Source organism: Mustela nivalis (assembly GCF_964662115.1).
Source record: "Mustela nivalis genome assembly, chromosome: 3".
In the NCBI taxonomy this organism is placed as follows: Eukaryota; Metazoa; Chordata; class Mammalia; order Carnivora; family Mustelidae; genus Mustela; species Mustela nivalis.
In genome coordinates, this window is record NC_139022.1 from 112,678,273 (window position 1) to 112,684,914 (window position 6,642).

The window sequence follows — 6,642 nt, forward strand, 5'->3', positions numbered from 1 at the left end:
GTATCTTCCTTGCCCAATTAATCCAAAGGAAAAAACTGAAATGATTAATAAAGAAAAATGTAGGGACTAACACACACTTTTAATATGCTTTTAAATATTTTTAAGGTTTAAAAAGTGTTTAAAGTTTGTAGTTCCTAGTAGGAAAACATTATCTGGATGAATACCCTAATGGCAAACCATTGTAGAATGTTTCAGTTGCATGGGGAGCAGAGGGGTTTCTCTTCACAGCACCCCAGCTTTCTTCTTGAGAAGGTCATAGGCACACTGGTTTGTATTACTGCAACATCCATTAGGTGGTCCAAGTTGCTTTTCCTTCAGCAAGGGCTTTATTTGTCAGAAGGGCATTATGTTTGACCTCCAAATTTGGCTGACAATTTACTGAGGAGATTCATAACCTTTGGGTTGCTCTGATATTTTGACATATTCGCTGGGTTCTGGGCCATTACTTGGAAGGCCACCATAACTTCTGGAACCTGCATGGCTGCAAGAACTTATGGATCACTAAGAACTTCTTTGAGCCCAGGCATTCCTGCCATTCCTGGCATCCCCCCTGCCATACCAGGCATTCCTCCAGGAAAATTACCAGGCATTTCTCCCAGGAAAGCCACCTGGGAAAGACCCATACTGAGCTCCTGATTGTCCTTTGGCTTCTTCCTCCATCTGGGCTCTCTCATGTTCTCCCGAGGCTTCTTAACCCTTTCTATTCTTTCTTTGATCTCTTGCTCTTTACGTTTTCACTCATACTTTCTCTGATGTTCAGCAATTTTCTGGGCCCTTAGTTAAACTTCTTATAGCATTGCACTAGCATCTTCGTCATAATCCAGTTTACAAGCAAGGGCAAGATCATGTGCTGCTTCTTCCCAATGGCCCAGAAGTCTATGTGCTTTCCCTCGTCACTTGCAAGGCTAAGACGAATCAGGATTTATTTCAATAGCTCTGTCACAATCTCCAATGGCAGCATTTAGCCTCTGTAATTTGATGAAGACACTGGCTCTCTTGGCATACAGAATGGCCAAGCAAGAATTTAGTTTGATGGCATCTGTGGACAAGTCAATGACTTTCTGTAGTTCACCATCATTTATTTAGGGCATCAATGGCAGCCACTTTTTTATCATTTGCCTGACCCATTATTTCTTTAGTTATCTCTACATTTTCATCTCCCATTTCTTGAGGGGCATCAGTATCTGGTTCAATCACACCTTCATTGTCCATTTCTAGATCACTTTTCTCACTTGATGGTTTATCTATCTTTATGTTTTCCTCTGCTGTCTATCTGGTTTTTCTTCCTTGATACTGTCTTCAGATTTAGTTTTATGAGTGGCAGGTGGTATTTTACCCCCCATGCTTTCCACCCACTCCTGCAGGAAATGCATTTTCTTGGTGTACAGAATGCTCGGATCCTGTTTACACATTTTCACGAAGGCCCAAAGCTTGCTTACTTTGCGGGTGTCCATGGTCCAGAGGCAGTGGCAGGCAGAAGGCATGGCTGAGGTTGGGACCCAATTCCAGGAACTAGCTCAGCATGACCGTGTGGAAGGTGTGATCCTCTGTTGTTTCTTAAATTCCACATATGAGTGAAACCATATGATAACTCTTTCTCTGATTGATTTATTTGGTCCAGCATAACACCCTCCAGTTCCATCCATGGTGATGTAAATAAAATTTTATACTTTTTGATGGCTGAGTTATAGTCCATTGTGTGTGTTATACACACACGTATGTATATATGTATATACATATATAACATGTCTTGTTTATCTATTTATCTGTTGATGGACATCTGGACTCTTTTCATAGTTTGGTTATTGTGGACATTGCTGCTACAAACATTGGGGTAAAGGTGCCCCATTGGATCACAACATTTGTATCCTTTGGAAAAATACCTAGTAAGTAGTGTAATTGCTGGGTCATAGTGTAGCTCTATTTTTAACTTATTGAGGAACCCCCACAATGTTTTCCAGTATAGGAAATGTATAGGCCTGCATTTCCACCAACAATATAAGAGGGCTCCCCTTTCTCTGTATCCTCACAAACATCTGCTGTTTCCTGACTTATTAATTTAAGCTACTCATTGTGGTTTTGACTTTTATTTCCCTGATGCCAGTGATGTAGAGCATTTTTTAATGTGTCTGTTGGCCATTTGGATGTTTTCTTTGGAGAAATGTCTGTTCATATCCTCTGACCATTTCTTGACTGGATTATTTGTTTTTTGGGTGTTGAATCTGATAAGTTCTTTATAGATTTTTGAAAGTAGCCATTTATCTGATAAGACATTTACAAATATCTTCTCCTGTTCTGTAGGTTGTCTTTTGGTTTTGTCAACTATTTCCTTTCATGTGCAAAATATTTTTATCTATGTTTTTGTTTCCCTTGCTTTGAAAAGTGTCTAGCAAGAAACTGCTGTGGCAGAGGTCAAAGAAGTTGCTGCTTGTGTTCTCCTCTAGGATTTTCCTGTCTCACATTTAGGTCTTTCATCCATTTTGAGTTTATTTTTGTTACAGTGTAAAAGAAATTGTCCAGTGTCATTCTTCTGCATGTGGCTGTCCAATTTTTCCAACACCATTTGTTGAAGAGACTGTCTTTTTTCTATTGGATATTCTTTCCCGATTTGTTGAGATTAGCTACCATGGAGTTGAGGGTCAAATTCCAGGTTCTCCATTCTGTTACACTGACCTATGTGTCTATTTTTGTGCCAGCACCATACCATCTTGATGATTACAGCTTTGTAATATAGCTTGAAGTCTGGAATTATGATGCCACCAGCTTTGGTTTTGTTTTTCAACATTCATCTGGGTATTTGGGTTCTTTTCTTGTTTCATACAACTCTAGGATTGTTTATTCCAGCTCTGAGAAAAATGCTGATGGTATTGCAATGGATGTGTAGATTGCTCTGGGTGGCATAGACGGTTTCACAGTATTTGTTATTCCAATTCATGAGTGTGGAACATTTTTGCATTTTGTTGTGTCTTCCTCAATTTCTTTCATGAGCATTCTATAGTTTTCTGAGTACAGATCCTTTACCTCTTTGGTTAGGTTTATTCTTTCTTCCATCTAATTGTGTATAAAAATACAACTGACTTCTGTGCACTGTTTTTTACATCCTGTCACTTTGCTGAATTCCTGTGTGAGTTCTAGTAGTTTTTGGGTAGAGTCATTTTGGTTTTCCACATAGGGTATCATGCCATCTGTGCCAAGAGTGAAAATTTACTTCTTTATCAATTTAGATGTCTTTTATTTCTTTTTATTGTCTTACTGCTGAGCCTGGGACTGCTAGTACTATATTAAACAAGAGTGGTGAGAGTGGACATCCGTGTCATGTTCCTAACCTCAAGGGAAAAGCTCTGTTTTTAACTGTTGAGAATGATATTCTCTGTGGGCTTTTCATAGATGGCTTTTATGATATTGAGATATGCTCCCTCTATCCCTATACTGTGAGAGTTTTACTCAAGAAAGGATGCTTTATTTTGTCAAGTGCCTTTTCTACATCTGTTGAGAGGATCATATGGTTATTCTTTTTTTTTTTTAATTAATGTGGTTTATCATGCTAATTGATTTGCATACTTCGAACCACCTTTGCAGCCCATGAATAAACATGGTGAATAATCTTTTTAATGTACTGTTGGATTCTACTGGCTAGTATCTTGGTGAGAATTTTTGCATTCATATTCATTAGGGATATTGATCTGTAATTCTCCTTTTTGGTGGGGTTTTTGTTTGGTTTTGGGATCAAAGTAATGCTGGCCTCAAAGAATGAGTTTGGAGGTTTTCTCCAGGTTCATTTATATTCACAAGCACAAATGGCTGTGAAGCCAGGCTACTAAAGTTGTCACTAGGTGTTCTCTTCAGGTTACCTAAACAATTGTGTTAGAATCTTGTTACAGGGGTTCATCTCTGAGGTCCAGAAAACTTCTTGTACCTGAGCTCAATAACATTTATGTTGAGATCTACGAAAAAACTCCATATTAAGAATTTCTGTCAAATCATAAGAGATTCTTAATCTCAGGAAACAAACTGAGGGTTGCTGGGGGTTGGAGAGAGAGGCATAGGGTGGCGGGGTTATGGACACTGGGGAGGCTATGTGCTATGGTAAGTGCTATGAATTGTGTAACACTGATGATCCACAGACCTGTACCCCTGAAGCAAGTAATACACTATATGTTAATAAAAAGAATTTTAAAAAATAATGATGATATGAGGAAAAAAAGAATTTCTGTCAGAATCAAAGTATAAGTTACTTGACACATTGTTTGACAAGATGAATTCCCATATCACAAATAATGTATTGCCTAGATCTCATCCCAAACTTAAAGTTGGTCTTTTAATAAGTGTTTAAGTGTACTTTTGCAAATATCTACCACTTAGTCTGGTCAAAACTTTTTAGGAAAAACAATGAAATCTTGACATGGAATTTTCTCTCAAATAAGGATTTTCACAAGCTGATTAAATGTTGACAAATTTCTGTGAGCTCATATTGGCAAATGATACATCAGCTAATGTGAGGAATTACAAAGATTTACTGACTTCGGAAATGAATCCTGAAAAAGACATGCCTGATAAAATTTTAGAACTGAAATGCCCTGAGAGTCCACCGGACCCAACTTCTTTTTATGCAGACAATGAAACTGGGGACATAAGCACACCACTGGGCAGAATTCAGGTTACACGACCTTCGATGTAACACATCACCTCAACATACACTGACTCTAGGAAAGGAAACAAGTGGTATCTGAATCCAAAAACTGATGGGCATTTGTTTTTTAACAGGGAGCCTGGACCAACAGTCATTACCATCACCTGGGAATTTGTGAGAAATGTACATTCACAGGCCACTCCTCAGAGCTACTAAATAAGATACTCTGTGGTTGGGGCCCACTGAATTGTGTTTTCATATGCGCTCCAGATGATTCTGATGTACCCTGAAATGTGAGAACCATTTTGACAGGAGATTGTTAGTTCAAGAAAGTCAATTATCATATGGTTTCACTTACTTGTGGAACATAAGGAATAGCATGATGGACATCAGGAGAAGAAAGGGAAAAATGAAGGGGGGGACAGAAAATCCACTGATTAGTACTATGTCCCAATAAGTTAAGAAATTCTTTCTTTTTTAATAGTACTCTGTTCTGAATGATGGACAATTTTCCAGAATAAGGAATGATAAATATGTCGTATCTTCTAGTGAGTCACACTGAATGTGCCATTAAGGAGCATTATTTCTGTCTACTGTCCAACTCCATTTCTCAGGATTATGGAAGTTCAATATGAAATAGGTAGAGCCATAAAGCTCATAGAATAATAGGCTGATATTGACACAAAATAGCTTCTGTGGCATCACTGGTCATTATACCAGTGATGTCCAGCTGTGGTTACAGTTTCTTACAGCTGGTTGACTCATTGAGTAGGAGTCTTCCTTTCAATGACAGGGTTTGTAAGCTTATCCTGGAGTACCAGTCCCCATTTCCTGTTCAATATATGTGGTTCTGGAAGATGAACTTTCCATTACTTATACCAACCATATTTGTAGTAAACATGTCATATATTTTGTTCCTAATTTGGGGACATAAATTCACAGATGAACACTGAATCACACTTGATGAGTCTGAATCATACAAGTCTTTCTTTCAAATAACATACCATAATTGGTTTAATGACTTAATAGAATTCAGATTTAAAATATTGAAAAAAATTAATAGTAAGACTTCATGTTGTAGAGGCAGGGCTGATAACAGAGCTTAAAATATTTTTAAGAATAGAGTAAAATAATCAAAGTACAAAAAGTTGTAAAGAAGCAGCAGAAGGGGCAAAGTACTCAGTACTATCAATTACAAGTATATCTAGTTAGCACTTAGGCATATTTGCTTTTTAATTTTTTGTATGCAATTATTTTAAGTACTTATGATCATGCTGTATTTGATACTTTTTACTTTTTAACGTTGTATTTCCCCTGTATTAAAAAACCTGTCCATTGTAAAAACATAATTTTAATGACTATATAATATGTAATTCTTTGGTATAATTTTCAATTATTTATTGAATGCATGTTAAAGCTTATTGACATTATTCTTGCTCCATCAATGAGTTAACATTATAGAATACTTATTCTGTTATTAATTATTCATAGTCTTTGGCCTTTTATTTTTGTGGTAGGTATTTTTATTACCATAATCCCTCTATACCTAATTTTGACTTTTATTCCTTTTTTATAGCTACCATTAATTTATCTTTTTGTTTTTAAGTTTAACAAAACTTTATTTTACTCACATTTTTCTAAAAAGATGATCTTGACTTTATACTATATTTTAAAAAAAATGTTTTTCTGGGCGCCTGGGTGGCTCAGTGGGTTAAGCCGCTGCCTTCGGCTCAGGTCATGATCTCAGGGTCCTAGGATCGAGTCCCGCATCGGGCTGTCTGCTCAGCAGGGAGCCTGCTTCCTCCTCTCTCTCTCTGCCTGCCTCTCTGCCTACTTGTGATCTCCCTCTGTCAAATAAATAAATAAATAAATCTTTAAAAAAAATGTTTTTCTGATTCTTTTACTTCTGTTTTAATCTATTTCTTTCTACTGGCTTTTTTGTTTTGTTTTGTTTTAATTTGGGGGGGGGGGTTCCAGTTAATTCATGAATTCAATAAGTAGATTTTTTAACG

The 6,642-nt window shown here is 37.0% G+C and overlaps 1 pseudogene across 1 annotated transcript; it reads right to left on the reverse strand.

Moving 5' to 3' along the window:
* Nucleotides 1-344: 344 nt before the first annotated feature.
* LOC309860951 (hsc70-interacting protein pseudogene) lies at nt 345-1,454 on the reverse strand (annotated as a pseudogene). Its single transcript has 2 exons — nt 803-1,454; nt 345-686 (listed from the first exon to the last, which is right to left on the reverse strand). The product of its transcript is annotated as a hsc70-interacting protein pseudogene (transcript).
* Nucleotides 1,455-6,642: the final 5,188 nt, after the last annotated feature.